Below are 10,307 nucleotides of genomic sequence, written 5' to 3'. Positions count from 1 at the left end.
CAAATCAGTGGCATTAGCCTTTGTGACACTGAATGCTGCTAATATGCAAGAAAAGTCCCACTTTAAAATATCTTATATGAAGCAGTATAACATTCAAGATGTAGAGCTTAGAATGGTTGTCCTTAATAGTGCGTGTGTGTGTGTGTGTGTGTGTGTGTGTGTGTGTGAGCTTAAAATGTTTCTGCAACATTCAGCAATCTAACAGTTATCTTGAGAAAACTCCCTCACAATCACTTGAGTTGTAAACCACAATAGCTGCTTTTGTTAATAGTAACTGTCTTCACTTGAAAGATGGGCTGGCAGATCATGATTATTCACACAGGCTAATTGGCAAACTTTTCTGAAAAATGCGTGAAGTGAGCCTGCTGTTTCTAGCAAAGTAGCAATTGTTGTCAGTAGTAAAATTGAGGATTTTTTTTTAAAAAAACTTTAATTTTAAAATATTTATGTTTGAACTGAATCACATCTCAAATTTTACCAATTTTACTGGTAATAAAATACATAAATGAGAACTGGGGAGAAATGTAATACTATTCATAAACAACCCAAAGATGAACTGAATCCACTGATCCATTTTCTCACAGAGAAAATTGTAAGATGTTACAACATAATACATGGGCTAAAGGTCCATTCAGAAACACAAGCTAGACTACTAAATTTCAATATAGCAGAAAAATTATTCATAATATAAAAATCAAACTCCACAGTCAATTAATCTATAACAAATTCTTTAACTTTGTAACATGTCTCTTTTCTTCTTTATATCTGTGTGGTTATATTTCTTGTCAACCATAGCAATTTAAACAAGAATTTGCATGACAACCATCAAAATTCAGTTGTCTTTTATTAAATCATACATTATGTATTCTTACAATAAAACTGAAATTACTCATAATTCTTACTATAATGATTCCTTAAAACACATAGTCAATTTTACTCATATGTAGTAGTGTTAATGTCACCTACTAGCAGATTTATTTTTTTTTTGTAAATGAAATAATAAATATTTAATTTTCAGTGTTAATTTAGTTCTGTGTACTAAATTATACTACAGATATTATTTTGTGTCTCATCACCTCATAAAAGGTCTTCAGGAGTCCTTTCCCTTTAAGAGTGTGAATTTTTCAGAGGCTGAAGCCATTGAGAACTAATGATGCTCAGTGATAAGTTTACATCAAAAGCGTTTGCTGTATTTTAGAGTACACACCAGAGAACACTTGTGCACATATGGACAAACACACACATATGCTCACATACACTAGCACATGCACAAACACACACACACACACACACACACACACACACACTAATATACATCCACACATGCCTAAACACACAAACACAAACTCACACACAGGTACACAGATAACTTAGACACACACAATCACAAACTCACAGATGTACATAGACATACAAAATACAGATAGTTTTAGGATCCTCACACAAGATTGTAAAGATTAAAGAAGTTTCACTTCTAGAGACATCCAAATTTAAAATGGTTTGGTCAGGAAATCAAGTCTGGTATGCGAAATCTAAAATCTACTCACATTTTCAATTAGAAATAATTTTCTTCATTTTATGAATTATATTTTATTTATATTTTGCAATATGTTTTATATTGCTCAGAGAAGTTAGCATTCTTAAACTTTAGCTTTCCCTTATGTAGAATTTTCTGAAAAAGTTGGATAAAATTAATGACACCAAACAGGATTTAAGTAATGATTTAGGAAAATATGTTATTTACTATGAAATAATCTAACTAATTTTATATTTGGTCTTTTTATCATTTTTATACTTTTTATCATTAAATACATATTTTAACATATTTAATGTTTTGTCTGCATGTATGTTTGTGCACTAGGTGCCTGCCTGGTGCCCATATAATTCATAAGAAGATGTCATATCCCTTTGATTTAGAGTTATTGAAGGTTATAAGGCACAATATGGGTGCTAAGAATCAAATGTGGTTCCTCACCAAGTATAACATATTTTTTCTTAGCCATTGAGGCCTCTCTCCATTCCTTTTTCAAAACATATTCTAACAGTAAATTTATCGACAACTGTTCTCTACAGCTTCACTTATTCATTATATAGGAAAAGGAATATACCTATTTCAAAGACAACTTATTTCATTACAGTATACAAATGAATTATTTTATTAATGTGACTCATGAATTGCAGTGTGTCTGATGACCAATATACTTTGAGAACAATGAGTTTTAATCTTTCAGAAGCACTGAGAAGACATCAATATTAATAAATTTATTTTTAAGGAATTGTATTTGTGCCAAAGTTTATGTTCTTAGCAAACCTCAATGTCTGTTACTTCATGTATAAAATAGGAATACCCCATTTTTGTTCAGAATGGAGAGTGTATAAGTATTAATGCTTAGTTGGTATTCACTGAATAGTATTTTCACATTTTTCTATTTCATTTGTCTGAGGCTAAATGAAAATTTCTGAAGAGGTATGCAAGGCAGCCCTGTATGAGATAGTGTCCATATCAGCATATTTTATCAGTGGTTACACTCTGATATGTCTTTGTTTATAGTTCTCTACATGCATAGAATGTTGGGACAAATCTCCCCTTCATTTCCCACTGATTTACTCTTGTTTTGCCATGTTTTATAAGTGCAGAGCAATTGCACATACTTACTTGCTTTTCTGTCATTGCTGTTTCTAATCAAAACTCCTCTGATATTCATATTAATCACAATGAATTGTGCAATGAACTTGACCAACAGAAAACCTCGTATTTGTGAAAAAGCTTTGTGGCCTGCCCATGCAGTCTTGCTGTTTCTTCTGTGTAAGTGAAAGACAACAAGTAGAGGTGCTGATCTTTCATTAGACATGCAAGCAATCAATCCAGAGTCAGTTTTTAGACCTACCCATTCCCCAAGAGTTTGCTGCTGTTAGCATAAAGTGATACACAATGATTTTAAATGGGTAATTAACACATAATTAAATATTTATGCTCTCTATAAAAGGGCCCTAAGTGCTTTTGATAGGACAATAAATGCAGGACTTACTGACTTCCTTTGGATTTAAAGAGTAGACGGTGACTAGAAACCATGGCTGCATGTCTTCATCATGTAATACTAGAGAACGAGGTCTTTTATTACTTCATGGTCAAGAGTTTTTCCTACATTCTAGAAACACTGCTTCTTAAGACTCTTTAATGCTGATTTGTGAATCATAAATATTGATAAATGATTGATTTATGCTAATTGCAAAAAGGAAACTTTCTATAAAACTTCACTGGACCACGTCTATAGAGGTTTGTTTATTACCTATGGCTCCTTCCATCCTGCAGCTCCGATCTGAGTAGTTGTGATAAGGACCATATGGGCACAAATAATAAAAGATTTAATTTCTGGTGGTTCATGGGAATGTTTTTTACTTATCATAAATGCTATAAAATCAATATAATAAAGCTGGGTGATAGTGGAGAACATAGTACTTTAAGCAAGAGTTTTTCCCTCCATACTCTTTTAAAAAATTTTTATTATCTTTTATGGAGATACTGAGTTTATATAATTTCTAAGAATTATAAAACCCTTGATACACAATGTGTCAAATTTCCAACAGATAACGAGAGTGTTTCTCTTCTGCTTATAAAATCATAGGCTAGGCCTGGCTATGCTTACAGCATGGTTTTGGCTAAGTTTAGATCAAATAAAACCTTCTGTAGAAACTGTCTCTCCACAGTACTTCTTAATATAAATACAGGTAGTGGGTTAGATTTTACTATCAATAAAGCATAAAGCAATGACAAAAGTTTAGGGACCTGGTTTGGGATCCCCAGAACAAAACAAACAAACAAAAACCAGTAACCAACCAAACAAACTAACAAAAAAAACGTATTTTGTAGACTGAATGCAATCCCAGTGCCTATGTGAGGAGCCTAAGGTAGGAGAAAACCTAGGCCACCTTAAGTCAGCTAGCACGGTACTAGTAGTGCCAACAAAAGACTCTGTCTCAAGGTGCAAGATGATGACCAACATCAGAGTTTGTCCTTGAACTTTCACATGTATGCCAGGTCAAAGGCTCAACTAAACATCCACACTCAAACTCACACAACCAACACACAAGCACAAAACTCACATTTATACCTGGAGAATCAATACAGAATGGATATCCCTGAAAACATACATATAAGTAAAATTATACAGAGTTTTGTTTACAAATACATATGTATATGGATATGTGTGTAAGCATTTTACAATTATGAAAAAAGAAGACATAACTTGAAGAAGAGCAAAGAGGTATTTATATAGGAGGATTTGAGGGGAAGAGAGCTGAAGGGAGAAATGATGTAATAACATTACAATCTCAAAAGGAGCCACCCACCCATTTCAAAAATATTAATCCAGAATTGCTCCTGTTAAAAGTACAGGGGAAAAGAGTGGAGCAGAGGATGAAGAAAAGGCCATCTAGAGACTGACATATCTCATCCCCAGACTCCAAACACAGACAGTATTGCTGATGCCAAGAAGTGCTTGCTGACAGAAGTCTGGTATAGCTATGAGAGGCTCTGCCAGAGCCTGACAAATAGAGATGTGGATGCTGGCAGCCAATCATCAGACTGAGCACAGGGATCCCAGTGGAGGAGTTAGGGGAAAGAATGAAGGAGCTCAAGTGGCTTGTGTGCCCGCCCAACAGTATCAATCCACCAGACCCCACCAAATCTCCAAGACTAAACCACCAACCAAAGAGTACACATGGAGGGGGTCCATGGCTCCAGCTGCATATGTAGCAGAGGATGGCCTATGGGAGGTATCTCCTTAGTCCTGTGGGTACTTTGTTTGTTGTTGTTGTTGTTATTGTTTGATTTGTTTGTTTGTTTCGAGACAGGGTTTCTCTGTGTAGCCCTGGCTGTCCTGGAAATCACTCTGTAGTCCAGAGTGGCCTTGAACTCAGAAATTTGCCTGCCTCTGCCTCCCAAGTGCTGGGATTAAAGGCATGAGCCACCATGCCGCGCATGTCCTGCGGGTACTTAATGACCAAGTGTAGGGAAATGCTAGTGCACTAAGGCAGGAGTGGATGAATGAGTGGGAGGGAAAAGAGGGGGGGTGGTTGTGGAGGAGAAACAAGTAGATAATATTTGAAATTTAAATAGATAAAATAACCAATAAAAAAGGAAAAGAAAGTGAAAGAAATAATTAAATACAAGTAGCCATATCTAAAATTGCAATAATATATGAAATATATCACTTACTAGTGTCCATTCTTTGGAATGGACAATGACTCTTTTAGTGTCAAGTCATGTACTGTGTAAGAGTTCATAAGTAAAATCTTCTGACCAAAAAGGAAATGAATTGAATAGTCATAAGACCTTCTATTTTGATTCCTATGAAATATTTACATATGTTGTAAATATTTATAGAACATGATATTTACATTGATAAATAGGCATTCCTTGAGTTTCAAAGTAATGAAGTTTTATTTCTATTAATATTAATACATTGTAATAGAAAATTTAAAAGTTAAGATAAATTTAACATTATTACATTTATGTTTGAAAGGCTGTATCCTTAGGTTATTTTATTAACTTTCACTTTTATTATATATTTTAAAGTTTCAAAGGCAATAACATTTTATAAAATATACATGGTAAGAGATTCTATTTTTTATTGTTATATTATTTTAATTTATATGTTTTAATTTAGGCTTCTATAAAAAGTACTAGGCAGTGTGCTACTTATACACAACAAAATCTTATTTATTTATTTATTTATTTATTTTACTGGAGACTGGAAGTCTGAGATCAGATTCCTAATATTGTACATTTCTGGTGAAGACCTGCTTTCACTTAGAGCATTAATGAACTTATATCTTGCATACACACTTTAATAAGTAGCTATTAATGCTTGATATCTGTTAGGAGAGGGAGAAGTTTCTTTTTAGGACCTGGTCACTGATTTGTTCCTACGTGAAGTGAATGTTGGTCTTCTCCATCCCCCATGCACATATGGAATAATAGGATTTACTGGGGAATAAAAAGAAACCAAGATAGGAGATTGAACTGTTGGGAGAGAACAGAAATTTGAAGGAGGGAATAAAATACGATCACATTTCATTTTAAATATGTGTAAAATTCTCAAAAGTTCTAAAATCTAGAAACTTACCCAAACATTAGATTTTTGTAACATTTTGTAGTGCTATAAGGGACTTGAACAGGGTGGTTCAATTGCATCATGTGCTATGCTTAATTTTTGTTAATCTTTATTAAATTATTTTATTTACATTCCAAAAGTTGCCTCCTTTCTGGTCACCCCTGACTCTGAGTTCTTCAATCCATTCCCTTCCCCCCACCTCTGAGAGGGTGCTCCCAGCCAATCTACCCACGTCCACCTCACCCTCACCAGCATCTCTCTTTCATGGGTCATCAAGTATCCACAGGATTAACTGCATTCTCTTCCACTGAGGCCATACAAGGCAGTCAGTCCTCTGCTATACATGTGCCTGGGGTCATGAACCAGCCCATGTATGTATACTTTTCTGTTGTTTTTGTTTGTTTGTTTGTTTGTTTCGAGACAAAGTTTCTCTGTGTAGCCCTGGCTGTCCTGGAACTCACTCTGTAGAGCAGGCTGGCCTCGAACTCAGAAATTCACCTGCCTTTGCCTCCCAAGTGCTGGGATTAAAGGCGTGTGACACCACACCCGACTGGCTGTATGTATTCTTTAGTTTGCTCTGAGGATCAAATTTTCTGGCTCCCTTTAAAAACATTTTTATAGATATATTTAAAAACATTTTTATAGATATATTCTAGTTATTTTGAAAGAACTCTAAACAACAGTCTCATTGATTCAAGTTTTAGTTTGTAAAAATTGAAATATTATACTTATTTTTAACATTATTGCAACATATAAAAATATATCAATAAAGTATTTACTATCCTGGAATACCCAGGCTATAGGTGTTGTAACTTAGCTTTAATTTTTTTTTTCAGTTCTTTATATAGGATATTTCACTAAGTTTTATATCATGGCTTGATAGACCTCAGAAATCTTTGTCAATTATTTCCTTCCCTCAGTTCCTCTTGACCTACCCTTTCTCGTCCCACCCCACTCCACCTTCCTCTTCATCTCATTGTTGGAGAAACTTGTTTGTTTTCTATGCTTATAGTTTTCTAATGTTTAACACAGAGAAGATAAGTTCTGTCTAGAACTTTCTGAAAGGAAGAAATGTTCTTTATTGTACAACACAAACACCAGACAAACATCTGCTGAGTGTTGGACTGAAATATGGATGGTGGGCATAGGAAATAAATTTTTAATTATAAACTTACAGTAGAAATAATAACACACTTTTGCATTTCATGCTTTAACATTTTCCAGTTTTTGTGGGGACTCATGCAGATTTTGGATTCATTAGGTCCTCTTAAAGATTAAGAATAATGCCTGTTCATTTATAAAATAGTTTTCAGTAAACACACAGTGTATAAGAAAATTCTACACATTTATGAATTTTATTTTATGATTTTAATAATTGTATTTTTGCCATTAAAATTATATAGGTTTTAGTAAATATATTTTGAATAAATACATTTATTAGATGTTTAATATGGTCCAAAAATACAGTATTATTGTATTTTAGTAGGATAGAATTGAGTCCTTTCCATGTTTGCTAATAGACAATATCCTATAAAATTGTCATCCACAAAATTCATAGTGAAAATCATGGAACGATAAACAAAATTTTTATAATGGGCAACCTCCAGTAGGTTGATTCTTCAAAGAAATGAAACTCTCCCTTCCCCAGAAGCCATCAAGTGCCACTTATTAAAACAGTATCACATGCACATTTGTGTATAATTAATTGGACTTGGGGAGTTATTAAAAATAATCATGAAGTTAGGAGGGATATGGCAAGTATGTTTGGCAATGATGAACTTGAAGCAAGGGTGTAGAAAATAAATACGATCTATATACATTACATAGATTGATGAGTCAAAAAATTAAAATCATAATTATTTTAATAAATTTACAATTGAGAGCATTTGTAGCTATTCTTGTGTACCTGAGGCCCTGGCAACATACAAAGATTCATTAACGTGGTTAAGCTTTTTAATCTGTTAGTTTCTAGCTATTTGATCCACTTAAAATTATTTAATATTTCTAAGCCCTAGTAGAAATATATGGAAGGTGAAGGAAATATTATATCTCTAACATGTTCCAATAATCATTATTAAAAAATAATGCTCTAGGAAATACCCAGGACTTGGAACCAAAGACTACGTGATTCTTTTGAGTTACATTCAAACCTAATACTTACATTGGACTCAAACTTATTGATACTTTTTAAAAACATTATATCACAATGACACAAGAAAAGAGATAATAAATGTGATATTTATCACTACTAATGGAACCAGCTGAAGAAATACATACTTCAGTTGATGAGAAGCAGACAGTTGTCATGGTTGCCTGAGTATGTAAAAATAAAGGAGGGATTATTTAAACCTGAATCTCATCAGAGATCATTACCTTTAAGACAGTGGAGCAATTTATCTTACTGCCAGTGAGGATGAAACATTAACATAGGGAGACAAATGGGCATCTGTGAAATAATTTATGCCTAAAAAGAATAAGGGAGATTTAGTGATGAGCATTTTTTTATACAATGGCATAATTCAGTAGAATTCATTTTTATTTTACTTAAATTACTATAACCAGTTATGTAACTCTAACATGCTCAGTTAAAATGAATGTTCACATGAAATGGGTCACTGGAAACTGTCACTGTCCAGTTCTTGTCTTTGCCTTCATTTCCTTCTCTCGGTACTTGGAATGCTTTCATTTGAATGGACTGTGATACGCATAATCAACCCTGCATAGAAAGGACTCTCATAAAAAAATGAGATGGCAAATTGTTTAAAAGGGGAGGAAAATTGTAGATATTGAAGTGAACAGAAGTGTTGAGATCTAGAGAGATTCCAAGCTGGATTCCAGAAAAATTAGGAAACCAGACAAATTAAACAAAGTTGGACCTATGCAATCAAGAGGGAGATGAAAATATGGGCAAACATATTCCAAGGACTAACTAATCTAACACAAGCTAATTGGTTCTGATGAGTTTTCTCCTAACATGGCTAGTGGAAGAGTCTAAGGAGCCAGTGCTGTATCCCCAGAGTAGCATACCCATTCCAGAACAGAATGGAGGCTGCACATGCTGATTCCAAAAGGGCCTTGGGAGAGGTGGGAAACTGTCCTAAATTGCCATCTGCTGTTTGCTTTGCTCTTTCCTTCCTTCCACGTCTTTCTTTTTTCTTTTTTCTTTTTCTATTCTTTATTGATTTGGCTCTTTCTTTGTTGTTTAGAAACTGACTCATTCCTAGCCAACACCCAAGTTATGTTTAAAATAAAATAAAATTAATAAGCTTATGCACCAAGTACTGGCTTTGACATTTTGTTACTTAATATCATTTAATTGTGCTTATTAATATATACAATAATATATTTGTAGACATAGAAATAATATATAATAAATTTATCTTTAATTGAAATTTAAGGAATACTTACATTAAACATATGTCTTTTCATATGAGGTTGAGCCAAATCGACATAATCTTCAATTGGTGCAGTAATGTTTGAATAATAAATCCAATTCAATATAGCAGTTTAGCATCATCCTTGTGCTCAAGACTGTAAATAAAACATCAATTTGAATAGAGATTACACTCAGGTGTTCCAGTGGAAAATACACTTATGTAAACAGGGAGACTGCCATGACTTAGCGAAAGCTGTATATCACTGTCAAGACACACGGAGAGTGTATGTAAAAGGATTTCAAAATTTCAAAACATAGGATCTGGACTGGAACTCTTAAAATATACACATGCTAGTCATAGGCTTAGATAGCCTTTTAAAATTTTTTCATATTTTTATTATTGAAAAATTCAAATTTAATATATTTTTCACACTTTTTTCTTCCACATGTCCTTCCAAATCCTCTTCTTCTCTCTGTCTACCCATTTTATTTCTACAAAAAACAAATTGAAAAGACAACAACAAAAGCTAGCAAACCAAGAAAACAAAACAACGCACAAAAGATATTAAAAAAAAATACTGTCATCAAATAAAAGTACATGTAAAAACCTTGCAGCCCTCTTGAACACTGAAGTCTGGCATACAGTTCTTTATATACCACTGACTTTTATTTTGAAAAAACTGATTTTCCCTCTTCTAGTATGTATAAATGAAAGTTCACTTGTTAATGTTTTCTCTAGTGGCTTGGTTGCTTTTCATTTATTCATCTGTCCATTAATTCTCTCTCTCTCTCTCTCTCTCTCTCTCTCTCTCTCT

Source organism: Mus pahari, chromosome 1, assembly GCF_900095145.1.
Source record: "Mus pahari chromosome 1, PAHARI_EIJ_v1.1, whole genome shotgun sequence".
Taxonomy (NCBI): Eukaryota; Metazoa; Chordata; class Mammalia; order Rodentia; family Muridae; genus Mus; species Mus pahari.
This window is presented reverse-complemented; position numbering follows the sequence as displayed.